This window comes from Monodon monoceros, unplaced genomic scaffold (genome assembly GCF_005190385.1).
Source record: "Monodon monoceros isolate NGI ecotype Baffin Bay Population unplaced genomic scaffold, NGI_Narwhal_1 Super_Scaffold_21, whole genome shotgun sequence".
Classification (NCBI taxonomy): domain Eukaryota; kingdom Metazoa; phylum Chordata; class Mammalia; order Artiodactyla; family Monodontidae; genus Monodon; species Monodon monoceros.
Genome location: NW_021703778.1, coordinates 93,292,742 through 93,309,522, shown reverse-complemented (window position 1 = coordinate 93,309,522; position 16,781 = coordinate 93,292,742). Strand labels below are relative to the sequence as shown.

At 34.9% G+C, this 16,781-nt stretch overlaps 1 protein-coding gene across 2 annotated transcripts in view; it reads left to right on the top strand.

The window, feature by feature from the left end:
* The window catches only part of SPRED1 (sprouty related EVH1 domain containing 1), a 119,691-nt gene that overhangs the window by 49,819 nt on the left and 53,091 nt on the right, over nt 1-16,781 (top strand). The window lies entirely within an intron of this gene.

Below are 16,781 nucleotides of genomic sequence, written 5' to 3'. Positions count from 1 at the left end.
TAATGTTAGACGTCTACTCACTCTTAATTAGTGTAGAAAGCTCTTTCTCTTTTATTTCATTTGTGAGCCAAAAACAAGTCATATCTAAAAAGCTGAGTAATGTTAATGTCATTCCTGCATTAAGCAGAGAGCATACAACTTAGAAGCAAAAAGAGAATAAAAGTGCCCAAAATTTCCAAGACTCTTGAACATAACTGTTATTCCCTTTAACTATATATCTGTGGATTAGTTTGTGAGCTCATTCAGCATCTATAGTATTATTTCTATTGAAAATGTGTTTTAAGTGTTGAATAATTCTTTTATACATGAACATTTTATACTACTTTTAATTTTGGTTCTTGGTTTCTGGATATTTTTTACTATTGAATTATTTCAGTAATTTTAAAAGTTGCCTAACTTGTCTTTGCTCCAGTTTCTGTCTCAGTTAACTAGAGAGTTTTCCTAAATCATCTTGAAAGCCTTCTAACTCTAATTTTTTGTGAGTTTAGGATTTACTACTGTGTATCTCAATTAACCAGAATGTGGTTTTAGGACTAGGAAACCCCATTTGAAGTCAGAAGTATATATGATAAATTTAACATGTCATCTCTAAAAGTTTAAATATTTAAATGTGGTTCTGGCCTTGGATAACATGGTGGCTAACATATACTGATGCTTATTTAAAATATGGCTTGTAGACTTCTAAGAGAGAGCCTATGGTGACCCGTCCTGGAGTGTAGTGCTTTTTGTCTGAGCTGTTGATAATTGGGGAGTGTTGGAGAAGAAGTTGTAGATTTTAGAAACTGAGTAAAATAGTGACAGTCTAAGACATTTTTTAATAGTAAAGATGGAAAAAGAGAAGAAAGAAGTCAAAGGTGGAGAAAGGGAGAAAAAAAAGCTTGCTAGAAAAAGCATAAGAACAAGGAAAAGATGACCTAGATGTGAAAAAGAGGGAAAAAAAATATCTGAAACAACACAGTCGACCCTACGTATCCATGGGTTTCACATCTCTGGATTCAACCAACCACAGATGGAAAATATTTGGAAAAGAAATTACAGAAAGTTGTAAGAAGCAAAACCTGAATTCTCCTTGTGCTGCCAACTATTTACATAGCATTTACTTTGTATTAGGTATTATAAATAATTTAGAGATGACTTAAAGTATATGGGAGGGAGGATGTGTGGGTTATATGCAAATACTATGCCATTTTATATAAGGACTTGAGCATCTGCAGATTTTAGTATCAGTGGGGGCTGGGGGGCAGATCCTGGAACCAATCGCCTGTGGATACCAAGGGACTACTCTATTGGCTCTATTGATGAGCATGGACAGTTTACTTGAGGAAAATTAAATAAGGAACCAAATCTGCATCACTAGGAGTGAGGCTGGTCAGAGATAAGCTCAGATTAATGTTTTAGGTGGTTGCTCAGAGTGTGGCTTTGACATAAGCTTAGAGAGAGTAAGCCTGGGATTTGGACATAATACAAACTTATTTCCTAATGTGGGACATAAAAAAGAGCCCTTAACTTAATCCTAAGGTGTAGAATCATAATAGACTAACAAGAAAATAGGTTCTTTTGATAGAAGCACTGACCTAGGAATCAAAACGGTTGTTTCACTTAACCATTTCTCCTTGAGGAAGCTTGTTATTTGTGAAACAGGAATGATAAATATATCTCAGTGTAGACATAAAGGAAACATTACTTTCAATTGGAGGATTGTCTTAATTCTTGTAGGGAATAGTTATAATAAAGCATTTTAGGTTATGGGGAAATTGTATGATCAAAGGCAGAGGCAATAATGCATGGCCATAAATTGAAAATAGCAGTCTCGTGAAGTCTCAAGACAAATGGGACAGTGACATTGAAATAAGCAGATTAATTGGCCCCTTCTGCTGCATAATACACTTCTAAGATACTTCTGAAGCAATTACAGAATTGAAGTATTATTCTTTTACATTATCACTGCATTTGGGGGTCATTAATGTCCATTTCTATAGATATTTTTATTGATTGGCTTTATTTTAATCCATTTTTCTGGGTTCTAGTAATATAAAAAAGGTGTACACTGTGACTGTTGAATCTATAAGTTTACAAAGTTAATGATAGTTTTCTTTAATATCCTTCTTGATGAGTAAACTGAACTTTAATATTGTTCCTATGTAATAGTTAATCATGTAAAAGATAGTGCTACAAACTGTGTTCTCTACCCATTTTGTCTGTGGGTCACATCTCAGAGTCCTCTACCTTGGATGAATTCTAGAAATGAAGTGAGATACCTACCCCTCATACCTCAGGAAAAAACTTGTGTCCTTTAAGAAAGAATGGATAATTAGTAATGAGGTACCTATAGCCACTTGTGTAGCTAATAAAGAAATACTAGATAATATATATATATTTTTTTGTGGTACGCGGGCCTCTCACTGCTGTGGCCTCTCTCGCTGCGGAGCACATGCTCCAGACGCGCAGGCCCAGCGGCCATGGCTCACGGGCTCAGCCACTCCGCGGCACGTGGGATCCTCCCAGACTGGGCCACGAACCCGTGTCCCCTGCATCGGCAGGCGGACCCTCAACCACTGCGCCACCAGGGAAGCCCTAGATAATATTTTAAAGAGGGCTTATAATAGTCAAAATACTAGTTACAGTAGTGAAGATGAAAGATGGCTTTTCTGAAGAGTGAACGAAGCATTTAGTAGAAGATTTTTCCAGTCTTAGATTTACAAGTACTTGTACTAAAAATGTCTTGTTACACTTCCCAGAGGGTTACATTTCACTTTTTTTCTTTTTTCTTTTTTTTTCTTTTTTTTTTTTTTGATAAGAAAGGGAGCACAAATCAAGAGCAGGCTGATGAGGATTTTTCAAGAAGGTGGTATTTTGTATAATTTGCTCAGTATTCATTCATTCAGAGTGACCTGAAATTATTTCCTCTGATGCTTACCTATAACTTGCTTGTTTTTGTGATACTTACAAAGGTAGAGTTTATTTCCCAAGTTGCTAATCTAAATTAGAGTTTCCCAAGCTGTGTGCCATGAATAGGTTAAAGTGGCTGGAGCCTCCAAGTCTCTTTGCCTCTTAACCACTAGGCTCCTTCTCTTTTCTAGTTGCCTTATAATTGTTATTTTTCTGAGTATGCCTGAGAAATAAGTTGGAAAGCACTGCTTTATGTAATTGGCTTTCATACTTTATTGATAATTCAGGAGAAATTGAAAAAACACCAGGCTTTGGTGTTGTAGCCCAAGGTAATGAAAGTACTTTCTCCCAGATACTTAGGGATGTATGGAATGGTCTTTGACAAGGATAGCTTCTCAGAACCCCTTTTCTTGATATGTATGAGTTGTATCATCCATTTCCTTCTAAATCTTTATAGCTTTGATTTCTCCCTTTTATTCTTTAATATAAATTAGTGTTATCTTGGATCACATTTTTTTAAATGCTAACTAAAACTTAACTGTTAATTTGTATAAATAATCTTTATTGTAGAGCTTCAGATCCCCATGATAGAAACTTTCTCTTTTGCATTCATTTTTCTGTAGTGGCTCTTCTCTATTGGTGTGACATTGTTATTTTATAGGCAAACATTTTATCAGCTTACCATATGTATATGTTAAATTATTTGATCATTTTTAGTTGAATTGTATGTGATAGGAAAATCTAAAATACTGAACTATAATACACTTTTAAAGTCTTTGTAAGTACCTGAATAAACTTTCAATAATGATATTAAATTTTTGCTAAAATATTTACTACTAAACAAAGTTTTTAATAACTGTGGGGATCTAAATTAGCCATTCTTAAGCTTTTATTGTAGGACAATAAAATACTGTAAATTTACTAATTAATGTTATTGTGCTTTTTAAAGCATATTATGTGCTAAGAGATGACAAAAATCTAGTGGGCTACATAGAAAGGTACAGTAAGACTTACAACCACAACCTCTGTACTTAAGATGTTCTGTGGAAAATAGAAAAAGGCACTGTTCAATGTCAAAGCAAACTTATAGCTATCATTATAAACTTAGAGTTTATAATAAGTATAATAATTGAAACGAAGAAAGGAAAAAGCAGGAGATATCAAGTTTAGGAAGTTGCCAAAGAGATTAAGGAATTGTTGTTTTGGATTAATAAGTAATTAGGTTGTGGATAAAAGTGGTTTATAAAAATTAAAATGCCTATGAGATAATAATTCTGTTTAAAAAGATACATTTCTAAAATGGAGTTTCTTTACAGTTATTAGAGCCTGAAGCAAAATTCGAGTATTTTTAAAGAAGAAAATAAAATGATTATAACATAGCAGTAGCTTTATTAAAAATGAGATTCATCCTCCTTTCCACCATGGGAAACCCCAAAAGACCAGGGAAATATCTTTCTGCCTTGGATTGAACTTTGTAAAGTACAGAACAATTTTCTGCTTAGCCTTTCCCACTGTGCCTCTGTGAATTACTCCATTGTGAAACATCAGTCCTTCTACAGTACTCTTCCTCCACTAAAAAACCAATTCTGTTAACTGGCATTACCCTTAGGACTCAGCAGCTCTGTCTCTTGAAAGATACTGGTTTTCCTGTTCACCATAATATCACAGAGTTGGGAAATAAGTGGGAGTGGGAGTAGAGGTAGTGTCAGCATTTTTGTTGTTCCTTGTTCCCCTCACAGAATGTTACTATATAACCCACATATAGACATTTTTTTACTGATACTCTGTACCATTCAGAACACCATCCTTTAGCTTTTATTTTCATCTACTGATTTTAGCAATTCCTTCTAAATGCCAACTTTTCCACATCTGAGCCTCATCATCATTCTTGGCTACTTTTCTTTGCATGGCCTGACCTTCTGGTCTTCATTTCAGCAGGCTACTTTCCTGGATCTGGTTGTTACCAGAACTTTTCCATTTGAGGAGTTTTACAATTTCCTGTCATTTCTATTTTATTTCCCATCCCTTGCTGTACAGTTTGATGCTTACTCTATTATCTGTGCCACTCATTTCACTAGATTTCTTCTGGCTTCTTTTATTATTTTATTATCTTTATTATTATTATTATTATTCTTTAATTCTTTTATTATATTTAGTATATTTTATTATTTTCTTTTTAAATCCAATCTGAATTTTCCTTGTCAGTCATTTAAACCACTCTTTCATTGATATTTCAGTGGAAAATATGTTGCTGAGTTGTTTTTTAAAAATATTTATTTATTTATTTTTGGCTGCATTGGATCTTCGTTGCTGCATGCGGGCTTTCTCTGGTTGTGGCGAGTGGGGGATACTCTTTGTTGCAGTGCACAGGCTTCTCATTGCGGTGGCTTCTCTTGCTGTGGAGCATGGGCTCTAGGAGCACGGGTTTCAGTAGTTGTGGCATGTGGGTCAGTAGTTGTGGCACATGGGCTTAGTTGCTCCGTGGCATGTGGGATCTTCCCGGACCAGGGATTGAACCCGTGTCCCCTGCATTGGCAGGCGGATTCTTAACCACTTCGCCACCAGGGAAGCCCCTGTTGCTGAGCTTTAATCTTACCTTACACTAAAGGAACTTTGTTGAATACCCATTGTTAAAAGGGAAAATTCAGTATTTAAAGGTGAGCCTTTCATACAACAAATATTTATTGAGCATCTACTATTTGCTAGATACTTGCTGTTCTAGGCACTGGGAATATGTAAATGAACAAAGACAGAAATCCCCATTCCTAAGGGAACATACATTGTGGTGAGGGCCAGAGAAATACTACCGTAAATAAATAAGTAAATGAATATTATGCTAGACATAATATTAGAAAGTATTAAGTGCTGGGGAAAAAGGAGTGTAGGGGATTTTTTGTGAGGAGGTTAGTTAAAGTTTTACATAGAATAACCAGGGAAGGCCTTACTGAAAAGATCTAGGTAACATTTGAATAAAGATTTCTATAATGAACAAGGCCTTATATTTTAGTTTATATGTTCAGATTTTTAAATCTTGAGTATTCTTAAAGTAGGATAAATCTATATTCTTACTTAAATTCTTATGCTACACTGTATAAGATCTTGGACTTTTCATGGATTTGGTGAATGATATCAAAGTATGCATCAATAATAGTCAGAGGGCTTCCCCGGTAGCACAGTGGGTAAGAATCCGATTGCCTGCCACTGCAGCGGACATGGGCTTGAGCCCTGGTCTCGGAAGATCCCACATGCCATGGAGCAACTAAGCCCATGTGCCACAACTACTGAACTTCCACTCTGGAGCCCGTGACCCACAACTACTGAAGCCCGTGTGCCACAGCTACTGAAGCCTGCGCAGTTAGAGCCCATGCTCCACAACAAGAGAAGCCACTGCAATGAGAAGCCTGCGCACCGAAACAAAGACTAGCCCCCGCTCACCACAACTAGAGATAGCCTGCGCACAGCAACGAAGACCCAACGCAGTCATAACTAGATAGATAGATAGATAGATAGATAGAAAAAAATAGTCATAAACCTAGGTATGAGTGATTCCTCCATTTATTCAATCAGGTCTTCTTTATTCTTGATTCTGTTTCATCCTTTTCATCTCTACCCCTCTTCAGTCTTGTCTGTATTATTGCAGATAAGGTTTCTAATATTTTTTCAAGGCCCAGTTTTCACCTCTCTCTAACTTTTATATTGCTTACAATACTGAACTTTCTAAAGCTTGGGTCTCATATTCCTTTAGTAGTTCCCCCAAAATTCCTAGATACAATTTCATCTCCTTAATTTCACCACAATAAACTCATATAATCTGACCCTTACTTCCTTGAATCTATCTACCTGTTTCCCAAAGACAACACTTCCATGATGTTGCCTTACTGAGTTACTCATCATTCACTAAAAGCATGCATTGAACTTAGAGAAATGCTATCCCCTCTTTTACATTAATTAAATACGATAAAGATAGTATACTACAAGTTGTATGTGGAATAGAGAATGTGTACATACAGCTTGCTAGTCCTGAGGAAATAATAATGGCAGAAACAATTTCCCTTTTATTGTCACAGGTAACTCACAGATGGACAAATAGGAAAATTGAGTTAGAGGAAGCACCTTGGGCAAACCAGTTTTGCTGTGAAGGACTGTAATTGAAAGAAATGCTAATAATAATAACATTCATCTAGTTTAGAATAACCTGTTCATTTTAGGGTCAATCCATTGAAAAGATAATAAATTATACTATTAATTACTTTTCTGTACAACCATGAATTTTGTGACTTTCTCCCAGCAATTTTAAAATAGTTCATTCTTTAATACTACTAATATTCCTTGAAGGGGAAAAAAACCTGCCTGCTGCATTTCTATTCTCTTTCTTTTGGAGCAAAAAATAGCTCTGTGTGTGGCGGGGGGGATGTTAGCGGTTTCCTGTGTTTGTGTGTGTGTGAGCGGTTTCCTGAAAATTAAGATTTAGAATGTAACCCATATTACCTTCCTGGTTGCTATTATTTCCTCTTTTTAGAAAATGTCAGCTTAATACTTATTATTCAGTTGTTTTGAACTAACATTTCACTCTTTAGCTATTGATTTATACTGGTTGATCTAGTCTATCAGGTTCATCATGATTATCTTGGCTTCATCTTTCCCTTTTATATCTGATTGTGATATATTTCACAACCTTTCCATTACATTCCCATTGCCACTAAACTATTATAATGGATAATAGCCTCCCTAATAGCTAAAGCCCAAAATCTTTGATCTCAAATTATTGGCCTTACTTAATAGTTTTCTAAATATTTCCTTACTAAATTATAATCTGAATGTAGCATGCTTTTAGTTGATTGATATTATTCTTTTAATTAATCAGCAGGTGTTTGAGAGCCTTCTGTGTACTAGGCTTCTTTGTTTTTAAGTTTAAGGTGTACACTGTGATGGTATGATTTAGACTTCTTGTATCAGTCTGCTCAGGCTGCCATAACAAAACACAACAGACTGGCTGATTTAAACAGCAGAAATTTATTTTCTCACAGTTCTGGAGACTTGGAAGTCCTAGATCTGGGTGCTGACTTTTCTCTGGGATAGATGACCAAGAGTACAGTTGATGGGTTGTATGGTAGTTTTATGCTGAGTTTCATAAGAAACTGCTAGACTTTCTTCCTGGGTGGCTGTACCATGTTAAATTTCCACCAGCAGTGTATGAGCAATCCAGTTTCTAGGGATTCTTGCCTGCATTTGTGTAATCAGTATTTTTTATTTTAGTCGTGTTGATAGGTGTGTAGTGGTAGCTCGTTGTAGTTTTAATTTCCATTTCCCTAATGGCTAAGGTTGAATATCTTTTTATGTGCTTATTTGTATCTTCTTTGGTGAAATATCTGTTCGTGTTCTTTTCCTGTTTTCTCATTAGATTGTTAGTTTTTTTTGCTGTTGAGTTTTGAAGGTTTTTTTTTAATTTTTAGATACTAGTCCTTTTCAGGATATATGGTTTCTAAATATTTTCTCCCAGTCTACAGATTGTCTTTTTAACCTTCACGGGATATTTTGCAGAGCAGAATTTTAAATTGATGAAGTTCACTTTATCAGTTTTTCCTTTCATGGATCACATTTTAGGTGTCAAGTTCGTGAACACTTTCCCTAATCCTGCGTCCTGAAGATTTATCCTATTTTAAGTTTTATAGTTTTATATTTAAGTCTGTGGTCCATTTTAAATAATTTTTATATAAGGTGTGATACTTAGGTCAAGGTTCAGTTCTTTTGCCTACAAATGTCCAATTTTTTCCAGAACCACTTGTTGAAAAAGTTGTCATTTCATTAAATTACTTTTGTACTCTTAAAAAATCAGTTAAGCATTTTTATGTAGGTTCTCCATTTTGTTCCATTGCTCTGTCTATCCCGCAATAGGTATCACATACTGTTTTACTGTAGCTGTATTGTAAGTCCAAATAGTGGGTAAAGTGATTTCTCCCATTTTATTCTTCTTTTTCAATATTATTTCAGCTATTCTAGGGTTTGTGCCTTTCCATATAAATTTTAGAATGATCTTGTCTATGTCTACAAAAATCTTTACTGGATTTTGACAAGAATTGTATTAAACCTGTTGGTCAATTGGGGAGAATTGACATATTTACTGTGTCGAATCTTCCAGTCCATGAATGTGGTACGTCTCCAGTTTAGGTCTTTGAATTCTTTCATTAGCATTTTATAATTTTCAATGTATAGATCCTAAAGATATGTTTTATTAAGCGTATACCTAAGTGTTTAATTTTTCTTGGAGCAATTGTAGATAGTATTGTGTTTATAATTTTGGTTAGTGCATGCTCATTGTATATGTATAGAAATTCAATTAATTTTCGTGTGTTGATCTTGCATCCTGTTACCTTGCTGAACTGTGAGGTTTTGTGGTAGATTCCCTGGGATTTTTTAATGTAGACAATCATGTCATCTACAAATATGAACAGCTTTATTTCTTCCTTTTCAATCTGTATACCTTTTATTTCTTTTTTTTCCTTATTGCAGTGGCTAGAACTTTAAGTTCTGTGTTTAATAAGAATGGTCATAGTGGACATCCTTGCCTCATTCAGATTTTAACGGAAACATATTCAGTCTTTCACCCTTGAGTATGATGTTAGCTATAGAGTTTTTTATAGATGATCTTTTTTTTGTTTTTTGGCTGCGTTGGGTCTTCGTTATGCGCAGGCTTTCTCTAGTTGCGGCAAGCGGGGGCTACTCTTCATTGCAGTGTGTAGGCTTTTCATTGCGGTGGCTTCTCTTGTTGCAGACCATGGGCTCTAGGTGCACGGGCTTCAGTAGGTGCACGGGCTTCAGTAATTGTGGCTCGTGGGCTCTGGAGCGCAGGCTCAGTAGTTGTAGCACACAGGCTTAGTTGCTTCACGGCATGTGGGATCTTTTCGTACCAGGGATTGAACCCGTATCCCCTGCATTGGCAGGTGGATTCTTAACCACTGTGCTACCAGGGAAGTCCCTATAGATGATTTTTATTGAGTTGCTGATAATTTTTTATTATGAATGGATGTTGGAATTTGTCAAAGGTTTTTTCTGTGTCAGTTGATATGATCACATCTTTAGCTTGTTGATATAGATTACACTGATTGATTTTTTTAATGTTGACCCAGCCTTGTATTCCTGGAATAAGTCCCACTTGGTCATGGTGTGTAATCTTTTTGTATATTGTTGGGTTTGATATGCTGCTATTTTTGGAGAAGTTTTGTGCTTAAATTCTTGAGAGATACTGGTCTGTAGTTTTCTCTTTTTTTGGTACTGTCTTTGTATGGTGTTGGTATCAAGATATTGGTGGCCTCATAACATGAATTGGGTAGTATTCCCTCCTCTTCTGTTTTCTGAAAGAGTTTGTGTAAAATTGATGTTAGTTCCTCTGATAATATTTGGTAGAATTCTCCAGAGAAACCATCTCAGTATAGAGAGATTCATCTCTCTCTCTCTCTCTCTCTCTCTCTCTCTCTCTCTCTCTCTCTTTTTTTTTTTTCTTTTTCTTTTTTGGCCACACCCTGCAGCTTGTGGAGTCTTAGTTCCCTGACCAGGGATCAAACCCCAGGCCCTTGGCAGTGAAAGTGTGGAGTCTTAACTGCTGGACTGCCAGGGAATTCCCAAGAGTGATCTCTTTTTGAGAGCTTTTAAATTACAAAATCAGCGTCTTTAATGGTTACAGAACTATTTAGGTTTATCTATTTTATCTTGGTTGAGTTTCGATAATTGACTTTCAAAGAATTGGTCCGTTTCTTCTAAGCTGTCTAATTTGAGTGTAAAGTTGTTTTTAGTATCTCAAGTACTGTTTTAAAGGCTACAAGGATCTTTAGCAATATCCCGTCTCATTCCTAAAATTGGTGATTTGTGTATTCATTTTTAATTTGTCAATCTTACTAGAGATTTATCAATTTTATTGCTTTTTTTAGACCAGCTTTTTGTTTCATTGAGTTTCCCCCCATCTATTTTCAATTTCTATTTCTGTTCATTTCTATTATTTGATATTTTCTTCCTTCATCTTGCTTTGGGTTTATTTTGCTCTCCTTTTTCTAGTTTCTTGAGGTAGGAACTTCAATTATTGATTTGAGATCCTTCCTTGTTCCAACATCCATAACCTTTTAAAAGACTTCAATTCACTGTAATATAAAGGTTTGAATTTATAAAGTTTAACCTTATTTACTAAATTATTCAAATCTTATGTATCCTTTTTGTGTGTGTGTTTGCTTCAATTTAAAGGCTGAAGATCTACAACTATCATTATGTTTTTGGATATTCTTGTGTTTCTAAATGTTTTTTTTGTTACATAGATATTGCTGTGTAGGTCAGTTAGTAAAGGTTCATGGCTGTTAAATTCTTAGATCACTGAGATTGGTTCCATCAGAATTGTACGGGCCCCTCTCCAAATTATGCAGACCCAGTTGAGGGTAAAGAGAATTGTTTAAGCTTATTTAGTTTTATTCTAGCAATTCAGAGTTCTGACAGCCTGTGGGGACTTGGGAAAGAGCCAAGTAAAGAAGCAGGGGCGTATTGCCTGTGCCTAAGAATTTGCCACCAGGAGTTAGAGCAGTATCCTAATTGTGACAGTTCCCTCCTCTGTTTTGTATCTCATCTCCTGTTCCCTCATCTTGTCGCCTTTCACTATCATTTTCTACTGATCCAGTTTCTTTAATGGTTACAGGTTTCTAATGGTTTTCTATTTTCAGTCAGTTTTGGTAAGTTATAATTTTTCTAGGGAATTGCTATTTCACTTAGATTTTCAAATTTGAAGTCATAAAACCTTACATTGTATTGTATTCTTCGTTTTTTAATATTTATTTTATTATTTATTTATTTTGTCTGCACCGGGTCTTAGTTGCGGTACGTGGGACCTTCATTGTGGCATGTGGACTCTTACTTGCAGCATGCAGACTTCTTAGTTGCGGAATGTGAACTCTTAGTTGCAGCATGCATGTGGGATCTAGTTCCCCAACTAGGGATCGAACCCGGGCCCCCTGCATTGGGAGCACAGGGTCTTACCCACTGGACTACCAGGGAAGTCCCACACTGTACTCTTCATTACTTTCTAAATCTTTGCTGTGCCTTCAGTTTTGATTATGTAGTCACAGTATAATTATCCTATTTAGGAAATTTAACATAAATGTAGTACTTTAGTCCATATTCCAGTTTCACCAACTGTTCTAATAATGTTCTTACAACATTTTTGTTCTCTCAGTACAAGATCATGTAGCGTTTAGCTGTCATGTGTCTTTATGCTCCTTTAATCTGGAGCAGTTCCTCAGTCTTTCTTTCATGACATAGACATATTTTTAAACTATTGGCTCCCTCCCTTCCTTTTGTGGTAGCTGAACTGTTATTATTTGAGAAGAAACACTACCTGTGTTCCTTCTGTTACTTTTAAAATTTTTTTCTAAAATCTTATTCATCTCAGAATCCAGCTTTGAACACAAATTTTTATTACTAGATAATTAGTAAAAATGTGTTATTTGATAACAATATAGTTTCATATTTCATAGAATGCACTGGTGTCCTTTATAAAGGATATTAGTTTTTATGTCATCCAGAAAACTAAAGTTCATAATACAAGGCAACTATTTGAGATACCAATTATTGATTTTGGTTATCAAGTAATTTAACTTGAATATGGAGTTTTTATTTCAAAAATGAAATGTTTTTTCCTTGATTCAAAGGTATTTCAGAAAGTTACTAAAGTAATTTGTCTAGTTACCACCTATTACTACATCTTAGATAATACTTTTTGTAAACATGTAATTATCTACTTGTAAGGTAGCATCTATAATAAAGTTACATAGTAGTTTGAAAGTACATTTTTAACTTTGCTCTCCCAAATTATTAGTTGTTATTAGTGAAACAGAAATGTACTTATACCCATTTTTGGCTTGGTCTATTTTAAATTCTTCTGGCAAACAGTCCAGTAATTTGCTCTATATTTCCCAAAATAACTTGGAATATATCTTCAGAAGTTTTAGTTATTTAGTAACTGTGGTGTCCCCTCCCCCACTTTTTTTCTCTGTAATATATCCTAGAATTTCTTTCAGAAGAAGGAAAAGCATTGGAGATTATGTTTTCACTGTCTTTAGAATCAGTTAACTTAAGCTTCACGGCATCTATTCATAAGCTCTTTGAGGTCCTGAGTACCTTTATTTATCATTCAAACTCCTCCCCCTCCCATACTCAAAAAAGTAAATACTGACCTCTCAGGCTTTCATAGCAACTGTACTATTATGGGCTAGTGGCATCACCTTGTGACCAAAATCACCACTGCTACTAGTATGTATTGAAGATCTACTCTTTTGTCAGACACTATTTGAGTTCTCTGTATGTATTGCCTTATTTAATTCTCAAGTCAGATGGGTAATGAGTGGTGGAGAGTAGATGGGACCCAGCTATTCTAAGCTGTAGAACCCACAAGCTTAATTAATTTCTATACCAAAATTCCTCTTACGCTTTAATAACATTTTTCTTCTTGGGAAGTGTATGTGTACTTTTCCTGTTCCTTCTGTTATTCATATCTTAATTATTTTATTTTGGAAATTTTTTACTCATGTGAAGAATATCCATTCTCATTAACCATCTTTCTTCTTTTCCTTTCTCTTTTAACTCTTAGCTTGGTACTGTAAGGAAACCACTTCTGTTCCCTGACTCCCTTCATCTATATAGATTTTAATATATTTATGCTAATAGTAGTTTCGCTTTCCTTAAATTCAGAGTTCACCTGTGCATCTGTTTGTTCTTTCATAATATCTATTTAACCTTTTTAGAAGAAAGACAAAGAATATTTGTTCTTTTTGTTACCACTATCTCAAAAGACTTCAAGATCTTATTAATCATGGTTCCAAAAGTATTTATCTAGCTAGAAAAGACTTGTATGTCTTAAGCAACTTAGACCTATTTAGAGTCTATAATATTAAAATGCAAAGCTGTTCTGCCAAATACTCCTTAATATTCTCCCTTCGGTATAGTCCCCTTCCCAAAGGTGGTTCCAGTCAGTCTGTTTGCAGTGACTATATTCTACTCAAACCTAGTCAGGTATATTGGTATGTAAAAGTCTGAAATTTTTTCTTTTAGAGGTGTCAGTATAAAAACATTTAAGTGCTTTTGAATTTGTTGTTGCTTTTTCTAGTTAAATTTTTTTCCATTATACTTTTTTATAGTTTATAATAAATAGTGATTCTTTTCTAATCCCAGTATACTTGTAGATGATCCAAAAGTTCAGAATATTCTAGTACTGATTATAAAACATGACTCTTTAATTTCTTCTTCGTTAACTAGCCACGTGCTTAGTGGATCCATTAGTGGTTATTGATGTCAAGTTATTTGGGCAGCATATTCTTTTGTAGTTATTCTTGTTGAGTCACTCTTACACTTAATATTCACTTTACAGTTGTTATTTACACTCAATATCTTTTCTGCTTATTAATTTAATATATAACCTGTCTTCTTTAGGGTAGAAATAAGGGCAGCGCCACTAGTCTACTTTAAATTTATCTTTCTCTAATTTATACATGTCCTTCATGGTTACTATGGAGGTCTGATGAAATTCACATCACTCCTTAACCCCAGAAAGAAGTATAGTCAATTAATAATTAGAATTAGCTAGAGATGTGTTTCAAGTTTGACAACTGTTTACAGACTATTTTTACGGTTAACTTTTAATGGCTTCTGGCAGTTGCTTTTAGGGTAGTCTTAACAGAACTTAAAATTATTCATTTCATTTTGTACTAGATCTTCTCTTGTAAAAAAGTTCTAAGAGTGAGTGCAAGTCTTGTATTCTGGGAGAGATGTAACCACTTCAGGCCTGTAGAACACCTGTTACTTTACTTTATTGGTAATTCTCCCTACTGGCCAGAAGTAATTTATCAGGGTACCTTATTTTTCCAACAGCATAAATAATTCACCTGGCAGTGCTGGATTGGTTGATTGTAATATCTTGGCAAAAATGTAATTGCCATTTTCTACAGTTTGTTTGCTAGTTATTCCAATCATAGATATGGTAAACTTTGAATCTGCTTCCTGTATGCCTGTTACTGTTAATATTACTGTGATCTTAAGATACAGAATTAATACAGTGAAAACTGCAGTGAACTAAAGTCAGAGCACATTGTTCTGATATAGTTGAGAAGAGGCAGTGGAAATGGGAGGCAGCATAATTCACTAACTTTTAAGAATCCTTCTAGCTCTTAAAATTGTTTTTGTTTTTTCTGGAATGCAGATTTAGTATTGATCACATGGTAGGTAGAAGCCTTATGAGACATTCTTTTAACTACTTTTTTTTTTAACACCTTTTTAATCTCATTGATCTTTTTAAAAAATTTGAGATGGACAGTTGTTATCCCTATTACTTAATAAAGGTGTGGTTTATATTGTCTTTAGTGTGATGAGAATGCATTTATTTTTTAAATGCTACTTAAAGTCAGAAGCAGAACAACTTTTTAATATATTGTGTGACTTAGATGAGAAATTGTTATGCCCTAGATATGGAGGCTTTGATAATTATGTAAATGCTGAGTGATGCAGAATGTTCTAGGAAGCATAGTTTTTAAATTATCTGCAAAGATGGTGAGTGGTTATGTCAGTAGATTACCTGCACTTTTCTTTCTCATTACCTATTCCTAAATTCAGAATAGCTACTGCCATAGTAGCCTTTTCCTAAATGATAATTATTTTTAATGGTACGTTAAATACATACTATGAACAGTAAGATATATTTTATTTCCTAATGTTACTTTGTAGATAAAAGTTAATGACATAAATTGACATCTACTTCATAATTAGGTGACATTTTGTTTTTGTACCAACATGATGTGTATGATGTGCAACCTCAGTATTTGTATGACTTTTAGGTGGAACACATTCTTGCATAGGTACTTGTATGAGTCAAAGAACTAGTTCAGGGCTTCCCTGGTGGCGCAGTGGTTGAGAGTCCACCTGCTGATGCAGGGGACATGGGTTCGTGCCCCGGTCCGGGAAGATCCCACATGCCACGGAGCGGCTGGGCCCGTGAGCCATGGCCGCTGAGCCTGCACGTCCGGAGCCTGTGCTCTGCAACGGGAAAGGCCACAACAGTGAGAGGCCCGCGTACCGCAAAAAGAAAAAAGAACTAGTTCATTATCCTTACCATTTCCTCAGTGTATTTTAAAGCTCATTTTAAAAATTTATTTTTCTATGTGTTTTTGGAACCTCTATAAAAAAATAGATGGCCATTTGTAAATAAGTGGTATAGATGAGTATACATCACATTGAAATTTTGTTTATCTAACAGATAATAGTTGGAAAACAACTTTGGGAAGTTTCAGAGAGGAGCTAATTCAGCAATATTTTCATGTATTAAAGATTAATTTAGTGACATTTTCATGTAATAATGACTGTAGGACCAAACTCCATTTTTTATGTCCTTCTCTTTTTTAACAATTGCAATTTAGCAGTTTTCTAAAATACATATCTCTTTCCCACTGTTTATGAATACAGTAAATATGTTGCAGTAATCCATAATGCCAATTTTAACTTCTTGAATTCCAAAACCTAATATATTTATGAATTTTATTATTATTATTGCAAAATGGTTGTTGCAACAGATAGTTAAATCTTTGTTAAATGCCAAGTGCTAACACACTTTGCCTGTAAGCAAGTAGGACATTATTTTGTTACCTTCTTTGTTACTTATTTCAGAATAACAAGACTTAACTATCACAGATATTCAGTGACAGGCTGGTAAAATTTAACAATCAGCTTTTGGTGGGGGATGGCGGGGGGATTGGAGAGAGGAAATGCTTTATAGCTTAACATACTCCCACCGTGGCAGTTTTCAGTCAATATAACGTCACTGCATGTGGAGCTGGGAAGAAGTGATTAGTAGTGCACCATTATTTTTTCTTTTG